The sequence below is a fragment of the Physcomitrium patens genome, chromosome 21 (assembly GCF_059467195.1).
Source record: "Physcomitrium patens ecotype Gransden chromosome 21, ASM5946719v1, whole genome shotgun sequence".
NCBI lineage: Eukaryota > Viridiplantae > Streptophyta > Bryopsida > Funariales > Funariaceae > Physcomitrium > Physcomitrium patens.
This window is the reverse complement of record NC_143430.1, coordinates 1,746,628-1,758,330: the sequence shown is the minus strand read 5'-3', so window position 1 is coordinate 1,758,330 and position 11,703 is coordinate 1,746,628. Positions and strand designations below refer to the sequence as shown.

Sequence of the window (11,703 nt, the reverse complement as noted above, 5' to 3'; positions counted from 1 at the left end):
CTTCTTATTTATGATATTAAGAATAATTCTTCTAAGACTTAGAATACTTTTAAGTTTGAATTCAAGAACAATCTATTTTATTTTAAAAAATTATTATACATTCTAAAAGGCAAAGTATAATTATGCATTTTTTAAGCTTGTCACAACTCTCTAAGAGCCTAATATTTTGGATACAACAAGAGTTTGGAACTAATATCTAAAGATTTTTTGTGGCTTCAAAGGTGAAAGATAATTAAAGACTTTGTTCAATCATGTGACATTTGTTTAAGATCAAAAGCTCTTCATCATCAATTTTATAGACTTCTTGAGCCATTTCCTATTCTACAACAATTATGGTCTTCTATTTCTATGGACTTTATCACAAATCTTCTAGTTTCAAATTTGTAAGATTATATATTTGTAATAAAAGATTTTTTTTATCAAGATGGCACATTTTGTATAATATATAAAACCTATTAAAGGTGGACAGTAAGTTAAGTATTTTTGTAAAAACATCTATTGTTATTATAGGTTGATAGGAAATATTACATTAGATAGGAAGATACAATTTATATCAAGATTTTGAACAATTCTTCTCAAGTTTCTAAAGGTAGTCATAAAACTATCTTTGGTTTTTCATCTTCAAACTAATAGACAAACAAACCAAGTAAATCAAAGTTTAGAATAATATTTGAGGTATATCATCAATTATCAACAAGATGATTGGACAACTCTTTTATCATTGGTAGAATTTGCTTATAATAACACAATACATTCTTCTATTCAACAAACATCTTTCTTTATCAATTTTGGTTATCATCCATGACTTGATACTTTTGACTTTTAAAAGTTGATAATCATGTGGCAAAAAATTTGGCAAATCATTTGTCAAAGCTACATGCAACAATAAAGGCATACCTAAAAGAAGTTCAAAAACGACAAAAGATTAATACAGATGATTATTGCAAGGAACAACTTCAATTCCATGTTGGCAACAAAGTATGATTACTTTGTCATAATATCAAGACCATTTGCCCTTGTAACTAGTTGGATTATTGTACACTTAGACCATTTCTTATGTATGAATTGATTAATCTAGTTGTTTATTGATTGTACCTACCAAGGTCTATAAATATCTATTTTATATTGCATGTATCTTTTCTTGAGCCATACAATATAATAGATATACCAAGAAGTCAACAAATGGCATTTCTTCTTATAAAAGTAGATAATAACCAAGAGTACAAGGTTGAAGAAGTCTTAGATTCAAGGTAGTGCGAACATAGGTTAAAATATCTTGTTCATTGGCATGGATATGGTATTAGAGAATGGACATGGGAGCCAACCAAAATCTTGCAAATACAACAAAGAAGGTTGATACTTTTCACCAACAACATCTATCAAAATCAAGATAAAGGATATCAAATCTTTAGTATAAAAGAACTGTAGTTCAAAGAAAATTACATTTGACCTTGTATCTTTATTTGTAATTTTTGTATATTTGTGGCACTAAAGAGATAGAGAACCAACAACCGAAAAATTCAACTTAGGAGCCATCATTTGTTAACTTATCAAACAAGACATTGTAATTATCATAGCCTCCAAGATAATGTAATTAAGATGAAGACCTTTAAGAATGACATGTTTTTTTTTTTTTTTTGAATAGATGACAAGATATAATGTGTTTGGTATCACAACCTTGGAAGAGACTCTCAATGTTTGGTGATTTTATTGGAAGTAAAACCTACTCCAAATAGTGTTGCAAATATTTTGTTTGAAGAAAGTTACAAAGGTTTCAACAATGTTCAAATAATAGAGTGGTATTTTTGCCTTGAAATAAGACATTATTAGTGGCTGAGAAGACCTATCAATTACCTTTGGAGAAAAAAAAGATCAAAATATGTGGCAAATATAATTTGTTGCATCTTGGACTTCCTCAACATGTGATCACTACTCCTCATAGAACTCATTTCTAGAAGGAGGGTAATGTCACAAATATATATATATATATATATATATATATATATATATTTACTCCAATAAATATATAGATATTATAAATAGGTCAAAATAAGTTAATTTGATAATATATTATAAAAAAGCTTTTTAGAAGCTTCATAGATAGAATTTCACCTTTATACGTATCTATATGTGATTGATAGGTATCAAGGACAAGCACTTGATAAAAACAAATAAATAAGTGAGACTTTTCTCAAAGAAAGATGTCAAAATAGAAATAACTCAATATGTATATTAAAAAAGAAACTAGAATGGCTATTGCCAAAAGATAAGAAAACTAGAGACCCTTGAAACTAGACTATAAGCAAGAAAAGAGTTGACAACAGTGAAGAAGACTTCACTCTTGTCTCTTTATATACTATCTAACTAAGGGCTACGTGGAGATGTTCTATAAAACCTCCAATATGTGTTGTCTATGTAGGATACATGCCTTGACTTACAAGGCAAGTTTTTCTATGTTTAGGCCACATAATAAGCTTGATCTTCAAGCTAACAACATGTGTGTCACATGGCCAACTTGTTAACTAGGTTTTTAATCCAAAAAGTCAATTAAAGACACCTATAAAGTCAAAGCAACGTCTATAAAGCTTCTAGGAAGCTTCTACAATAAATATTATAGAATTAACTTACTTTTACCTATTTTTACTTACTTCTACCTATTTATACATGTAATTATTAGCTTACATGTGTATGTCCATGACAATAGGTTAGAAACTTGGCCAATAAATTAGCCACATATTGCATATATTGATAGCTTGCAATACAAGCAAACAATATGGCATACATATAGAAAACTTGCCTTGCAAGTTAAGACACGTGTCTTGTAAATTGGACATGTATCAAAGGTCCTATAGAATGTTGTCATGTAGCTTCTAGTTAGATTGTATATGTGGAGGCAGGAGTGAAGTCTTCTTCACTCTTATCAACACTTTTTTAGTCCTAAGTCTTGTTTTAAGACTTTCTAATCTTTAACAATAGTAATTCCAGTTTCAATATTATATTAGTTTTGAGTTAATATCTATTTTTTTTTAATTATATAAGAATGTATTGAGTTTTTGGTTCTTTGAGATTCATGTCCTTGACACCATAGAATTGAAGTTGTACTTGGAATAGGCATCTGCATTCTTCTTTGGTCATCTTGGAGATTCTTTTAATCATGCCTTCATTATTGTATGTAGCTCAAATTAATAATTTGCCAAATCTTTTGCCATAAAATTATCAACTTTTGAAAAGTCAAAAGCATTCAGTTATGGATGATAACTATAATTATCAAAGCAAGGTGTTTATTGCATAAAAGAATGAATCTTACTATTATATGTTAACTCTATCAATGATGAAAGTGTTGTCCAATCATCTTCTTGGTAGTTGATGGCACATCTCAACTATTACTCTAAAACTTGGTTTATGCACTTTGTTTGTCCATTGGTTTGAGGATAAAAAAACCAAAGATAGCTTTATGTCCACTTTTAGAATCTTGAAAAGAATTCTTTAAAATCTTGATACAAATTGAGTTTCTCTATCCAATATAATATCCTTGAGCAATCTATGATATTGATAGCTATTGTCAAGAAAAAGCTTAATTATTTCTTCACATGTAATAGATTTTGTATATGGTACAAAATGTGCCATCTTGGCAAAATGATCTACTATCACAAATATAAAATCATAAGAACTTAACGATATAAACTTCATGAAGAATAGTAGTATTGTTTAGAATCATTGACTTAAAGATTCAACAATGTTGCTTTGATTTAAAAAGACAATTTGTAGTTGATTATATCAAGCACTTTGTTTTTTTATTAGAAGATAGGAACATCTATACATCAAATTCAATAAGCAATTTTGATTTTTGTAAAAACTAAAAAATAAAACATGTTTTAATAGGCTTTCTAATAATTTAAGACATGTGTTGACATGAAATACTTAAGATTTATATAATTTGTAAAACATTTAAGAAAATAAAAATAAAATTTTAGATATTAATTTATTTTATAAATAAAGAAAAAATAGCAAAAAAATCTTTATTGAAAATCTTATATTTAATCTTAATTATTGATTTTATTCTTTTTCTTTTTTTCTCATAAAAAGCAAGATGATGAAGTCTAAAAAGTATATCTAATTGTGATAAAATTGCCTCTCATACAAAGTTTTTGTAAAAACACAACTTGAAAAAAAATCAAACAATATAAAGTACAAGCTAAAGACAAAACTACTTTCAATTCTTAAAAAACTACCTCTATATTTATACTCTATTCTTATTTGTTGTTGGAAGTTACTTATGCAAGTAAAATAGCAAGTTGAGTGAAGTTTTCAATGTATATTTGCCAATAATTTACAAACTTCAAATAGGATAAAGCATCCTACATGGAAATTAGAGTTTTATAATCTATAAATAGAATGTGTTCTTCTAGTATCCACTTATAAACCATCATTTACAAATATAAAGACTAAAACATATTTGTGATAAATATAACATATTAGATTTTCCATCCAAGCATTTAAACTTAGATCTTTTAATCCTAACAAAACAAAAATATTTATATGTATATATATATATATATATATATATATATACATAAATTTTATTCATCCATATTTTTAAAGAGGATACAAATTTCATCTAAATAATAAATAAAGCACTTATCCTTAATATTAACTTGTATTAGATTTAAAAGATATGATAACCAAACATGTACTTAATAGAAGAAAAAAACAAAAGATTGTATTTTGGAGGAAATATAGCTATTTCGAATGTACTATTGTGGATTATAGACTTGGAAATGCTTTAGCAATTATGTACCATTTGATCAATGATGTGTTTTTATGAAATCCTAGATAATTATATTGTATGCAATCTAAAGCATTGAAAGGCTTTAGAATCAAATTGTCCATTTGAGCCACCAATGGTGTTGATATTGATAATTTCTAGAGGATTCAATGGCCATGATTGAACCAGTTTACAACAAAATGTAATTAATGCTAGTGCATGCTATGTATCATTGTTTGATTGAGTGTGGGTGCAATTTTGGAGGAATATGTAAGTGCATACAAGTATGTAGATAGATGGATAGATAGATAACATGGATTGAATTGGATTCATGCAATTTGCTAATAATCTTATGATGTGGTTGTCAATTTAGTATGTTTCTTACACATGCTACATTTTTGTGATCCATCATCAAATCCAAGCATGCATGCAAGAAGAAAGAAGAAAAAAGAGGTTGTTGATCCATAACAATTGATGAGACTTCACAAACAACCAAGTAAGTAAGTAAGTAAGTGCATGACTTGATGGATGGGAAAACAAATGAGAGGGTGAGTGGTGGGGGATTGCAGCATAAGGTGGCGGGGATGGCAATGGGGTGGGGGCACAGAAACAGCACAGCATACAGAAACTAATAAGAAGGGAAGGGGGGAGAGGAAAAAACAGGTGAAGTTCAGGCAGCGGGTGGGTCGAGGACAGGGACAACGGCGCAAAAGGGGAAGGCACAGTCGCTGCGATGAATTCTCTGATGTAACCGTCGCCTAAGAGATTCGAACTCTTGCGGGGAAACCCCATGTACTTAGCAGGCACACGCCTTAACCACTCGGCCAAAGCGACTACGCACATGCCAAGCCAGGGGGCTCGCCACGCGCGCATCTTCCAACCAACCGGGCAGCCGCACAAAACCGGCGCCAGAAAGAACAACATCAACAACAACAAGAAAACAAAACTAAACTCCTCGCGGAGTCACAGTCGGTGCCCGTCAGAACGCTCTCCGTCCATCACCGCCCCCAGGAATGAGGAGGCGGGACGTTCATCTGGCAGGCTGGCTCCGGCCCCCGCAAGGGGGCCACTGGCACCAGCCGCGGCAATCGCGCTCAGGCCGGAGAGCCCTGAATCATCGTCCGGGTTGAAGGTCTTGTCTGTGTTGGAGAACACAGATCAGATGTACGCACTATAGAACAGATCCTGTTCAAGTATAGTCGTGCCAGCCCCTCCCCACCCCCACCCCCATATACCCGCCTTCCCCTCCACCCGCAACCGCGATGGTGCAACTCCCCCCGCCCTTTCCAACCACCACCACTGCTCTCTCCCTCCCTCCCTCCCACCCCCTCCCCTTCTGCCCCACGCTTCCCTCGCCTCGCCCATCCCTCTCACTCTCACTCTCACGCTCACTGCGTTGCCACCGCTCCGACTCCACCACTCGCCCACACTCCCTCCCGCTTCCGCTCCTCCCCACCCAAGGCTCCACGGCCAACGCCCCACCCTCCGCCAACCCCTGCCCCATTTCACGCGCTTCCTCCTCTTCGCAACATCCCCACCCTTCCCACGTGCAAACGAACAATTGCAACCGCGCAATCTATACACCTCCAACCTTCCTGGCTCCACATTGCGCACCACCCCCTCTGCTCCAACCCATCCGCACTTGCTCCGCTGCTGGCGTTGTGGGTGCCCTGCACTACATCTCGGCTTTTCCACGCATGGGACCGCTCTTGTGGATACTCCCCCATCGCAATTGTAGCCGCCCCGTTCCGACTCCTCAACAGTCGATTGCCCGCGTCAAAGCCCAACTCCTGCGGCATCTCGCACACAAGCCCACAACACCATCAGCTCCGATTCTGGCAGCCATGCTTCACCCAAGCAATCCAAACATGCAACCGACTTCAACCAAACTTGTGAGCGCAAACGCCTCGGCGTGGGATTTGAGCAACGACGCGCTACGCTTCAAGAACCAACTCCACTTCAAAGAGTGCTGAGCGTGGAAAATCCACCGCGACCTTCACCAAAACATTCTCAGCCTTCAATCCACCTGCCATTCAAAATCCCACGTATTGTCCCTGCCCTTGTTCTGCTCCTTTCCTTCGAACCATGTCCTGTGTTCAATTTGCTGGTTTTTATCCTTTCCTTTTTTTTTTCTTTTTTTCTTTTTTTCTTTTCTGGTTTGGTTTTTGTTCTTTGCTCTTTTCAACAGTTATGTATGTTCATATGTATACTTATTATGTAAACCCCAAAATATTGTTGTTGTGGGCGATTGCAGTGCTAACGATTTGCTGAACAACATTTGTAATGATATTCTGTTGCAAAATTAAAAACATTTTTCTATCTTCCTCCATACACAACTTCAAAGATGCCATCTTGTAATGTCATTGTCATTTGCAACTTGAAGGCACACTATTGCAAGCAGTTTAATTGGCTTCTTCTTTGGCACATGCTGAATGATATTGCAAATCTGGGAAAGATTGAAACTTTGAAAGTTTTTGAGATGGTTTTTTTATCTAGAATTCTTGATATTGAACATGGCACCAATAAGAATTGCTCTTGTCATTGTTAGATTTGCTCTTCAACATTTGAAGACCAACTCATTGCCAAGGATGTTGTTCATAGATAGAGGACCAAATTTGCTAGTTTTGATGCTAAATTTTAGTGGACATTTAGAATCTTTTGACTATTCAAATGAATTAGTTGTTACTAAAATGATAATTCTTGATAATATCATCATAAGTTATCTTCTACTAAAAACTACAACCAATGATGAAGTTGAAGATGATAACAGGTAAAACTAGAGAAAGTCTTAAGTTCTAATGTTATCAAGTCCATATAAGTTTCAAAGACATATTGGATGTTACAAGATGAAGAGAGTCTAGATTTTTATTTCTTGCATCTAAAAGATAAAAGATAAGGCTATTTTGCTAAAGAACAAGTAATTGGTGTAAAAGTTAATTTTCAATTTCTTTTGTAGTTGGTAGGTAGTATGAAAATGTTAGGTAGTTATTTAACTTATAGTTTTTGCTATGGATTCTAAGGTAGTTTTTAATTTTTATAAATAAAAACACATATGTATTGATATGTGTCTTATATTTATAACTCTAAAAGTAGTTGATTTAGTAGGCATTGCCTACTAATTTTTATCAACACTCATAGAGAGTTTATAATTTGGAGTGGGATTTTAGGTGGTCTGAATCAAATTTAAAGCTTCTTTAGTTAAGGCACTAGGATTAGCAATACATTTTTTTTAGGATCTTGTTTATACTTCATATAGACATCACTATGCCAACAATTTGTATACTCTCTAGTAAAATTAAGTTCTTGTTTGTGCTCTCTAATAGATGGAGTTTCAACTTTGAAGTGAATGACTTACATTGTTTGTCTTCTCTATTGATTGTATGTATTCTTTGTGTGTGCATTTTCTACTTTGTTGCAATAATATGTTGATTTTAGAACATTATGCATTTATACAATTGAATAAGATTGTGGAGAAATATGCAATAAGAGATAAAAGAGGTTTTTGCATCTTAAATACAAACCTAAGATTGAATTGGTGAATTTTCATGTATTTAAAGAGGTGATAGGTTTTTAAAATGTGCAATCAAACATGTTCTATTATATTGTTATCAAGAACAGAAAATAATAATAATAACAATAATACCAACAACAACAACAATAAAAAAATAAATAAATAAATAAATAATTATATTCAAATACTATATATTTAGTTTGTTAGATTTTTACTTGATATATAATAAAAAACTAATAATTGATTAAATTATCTTAGTAATTGATTAAAATATAGAAAATCTAAGTTATAGTCAAATTTAGGTCAAGAGGTCTAAGGCATATTGGAAATATCTAACTTACTTAATAACCAAACATTCTCAATAAGTCACCTTCAGATCGAGACAAGAGAGCAAAAGTGTCTAATGTAGGTAAGAAATGTCCAATCCAGCTAAAAATTAGATATTTAAGTTAATTTAAATAAAGATTAAATAAGAAATAATTATTAAAAAGAAATTGGCTAGTAGTTATAAATAATTAGAAGCTTTATAAGTCTACAATAATATTGTATTGAATCATCCAAATTTCTTTATATTAATATAATGTTATTAAATTAAAAATAAATAAGAAATAAAAATAAAAATAGATTACTTATGCAATATTGTGTATCTACCATATATTATCGAATCTTTGTATTTTTATGTTTTATTTGAAGTTTTCTTGTATATATTTTAACTTTATATTATAATTAGTATAAAATTCTTTTTTAAATAGATTTTACATACAATCCATTAACTTTGAAAAATTAAACTATATTGAATTAATATTTTACATTGGCATTCATAACAAAGTAACATAATTTTATAACCTTCAAAAATAATTGCTCATTCTTGAACAAACTCAAAGTAGAATTTAGCTAAGGTTTAAACTGTTAGATTGTAGATTGATTTATATACAAACTAATAAATTTTTAATAATAAGTTTTATTTTAGAAAAATAACAAAATTAAAACTTAAACTATAAAATTAAAGCCTATATTTCTATTATTATATAGATTCTTAATTAAGATAATTTTATTGAAAAAATCTTCTTTTAATTAATATAATATCCAAGGTTAATATTTAGAAATTATTCTTTAAGCTCAAACTACAAAAATTACAAATTAAATTATAAAAATGCTATTTAATTGTTGATCGTAACATTATACTATGTTACAACAAGCACCACTCATTCACTTGTGGTTTTGCTTGCTAGACCAAAACCACCTTTAATTAACAAACTTCTATCAAGGATATAAATCTCAAAGAACTAAAAGTTCAATACACTCTTATGTCATTCAAAAAGACTAGATAATCACTCAAAGATGGTATAATATTAAATTGAAATGGCTATTGCCAAAGACAAGAAGACTAGAAAGTCTTGAAATAAGGCTAAAGATGAAAAAGGCATTGACAAGAGTGAAGAAGGCTTCACTCTTGCCTCCATATATTCTATCTAATTGAAAGCTACATGACAACATTCTATAAGACCTCCAACACGTGTTTAATTTGTAAGATACAAGTCTTAACTTACAAGGCAAATTTTTTTATATGTGTGCCACATTGTTAGCTTATACCATAAGTAATCCACATATGTGGCACATGGTTGATTTGTTGGCCAAGTTTTTCACCTATCAATCAACTTTAAACATGTGTAAAGCCAAATATGCATTTGTAAAGCTTTTTAGAAGCTTTGCCACAAAATAATATTAAAACTACTTACATTTATCTTTTATCTAACACTTCTTATTTAGGTAAATTTTTATGTCCATGACATTATTGTTTTTTTTAAGAACAAGTTCCATAAGAAGTACTCATCATATGTTGAAAAAGTCTAAGATGCAACAAATTGTATTTGCTACATACCCTAATCTTTGTTTTCTTTAGAGGTGGTTGATTGGTCTTTTTAGCCATCAATAGTGTTTCATATCAAGGCAAAAAGACCTCCTTGTTATTTGATTATTGTCGAGGCCTTTGTAACTTCTTTCAAATAAAACATTCAAAACATTGTCAATAATCAATGCAACCTCCAATAACATCACCAAACATGAAGAGTCTCTTTCAAGGTCATGATATTAAATGCATTGTGTCTTGCCATTAAATCAAGGAAAAATATGTTGTTCTGGAAGATTTCTATTTTTGATGCGTTGTCTTGAAGACTATGACAATCACAATGTCTTGTCCAATAAGTCAATAAATATAAGTTCCTGAGTTGAATCTATTGATTGTTGATTTTTCATCTTTTTTTTGTCACAAATACAAAAAGACTACAAACAAGGATAGAAAGTAGAATGCTATCTTTTTTGTAGCTTTGTTTCTTTTATAACAAAGACTTGTTATTTTTTATCTTGATTTTGAAGGATGTTGTTGATAAAAAGCATCAATCTTCTTTGTTGTATTTGCAAGATTTGTAATAGGCTTTTGTATGTTATTCCAAATATCATATCTATACCAACAAACAAGATGTTTCAACCTATTTCAATGCTGCCTTGAATCTAAGACTTCTTCCACTTCATATTCTTGATTATTGTCCACTTTTGCATGAAGAGGTGGCATTTTTCTACTTTCTAAGATATTCATTGTCTTATATGATTCAAGAAGTGACACATAGAATACAAGATGCATCTTCATAGACTTTGGTAGATATAATCGATAAGTAATAGAATTGATTTGTTTACAAGTAAAACATGGTCTAAGACTATAGTAATCCAACTTTTCACAAGGGCAATGAATCTTGATATTGTGACAAAGTAACCATACTTCATTGTGAACATGTATCTTCAACATACATATTTACTCTAATAATTATTTGAATTTTATGAACATGTCAAAATAGGTTGATTTGATAATATCTTATAGGATAGCTTTTTAAAAGCTTTATAGATAAAATTTCACTTTTATACATGTGTATAGGTGATTGATAAGTTAGAAACTTTGCCAACAAGTTAGTCACGTGTTGCATGTATTGATAGCTTATAGTACAAGCTAATAATGTGGCACAAATATAGGAAACTTGACTTGCAAGTTAAAACACATGTTTTATAAATTAAACACATGTTATAAGTCTTATAGAATGCCGCCAGGTATCTTCTAGTTAGATAGTATATATGGAGGCAAGAATGAAGCTTCCTTCATTCTTCTAAATACCTTTTTAGTCCTTAGTCTTGTTTCAAAACTTTCTTGTCTTTTTATCTAATTTCAATACTATATTAGTTTTGACTAAAAATCTATTCTTTATAAGTTATACATGATTGAATTAAATTTTTGATTCTTCAAGATTCACATTCTTGATAGTTTAATAAGAATGCCAACTCATTAGTTTTGTTTTGTTTTTAGAAGTGAGTAAACTATCATACTTCTATTATTATATTTTAAAGGTTGTGAACCACTTACCTTCAATCTAATATTTTA

General features: G+C 31.3%; 2 non-coding genes across 2 annotated transcripts; both read right to left on the bottom strand.

The window, feature by feature from the left end:
- Window positions 1-5,517: 5,517 nt before the first annotated feature.
- TRNAS-GCU (transfer RNA serine (anticodon GCU)) lies at window positions 5,518-5,599 on the bottom strand. The gene has a single exon. It is a non-coding gene; the product is annotated as a tRNA-Ser (tRNA).
- Window positions 5,600-5,738: 139 nt separating this feature from the next.
- On the bottom strand, window positions 5,739-5,968 carry LOC112274601 (small nucleolar RNA U3). The gene has a single exon (XR_002967473.1). It is a non-coding gene; the product is annotated as a small nucleolar RNA U3 (small nucleolar RNA).
- Window positions 5,969-11,703: the final 5,735 nt, after the last annotated feature.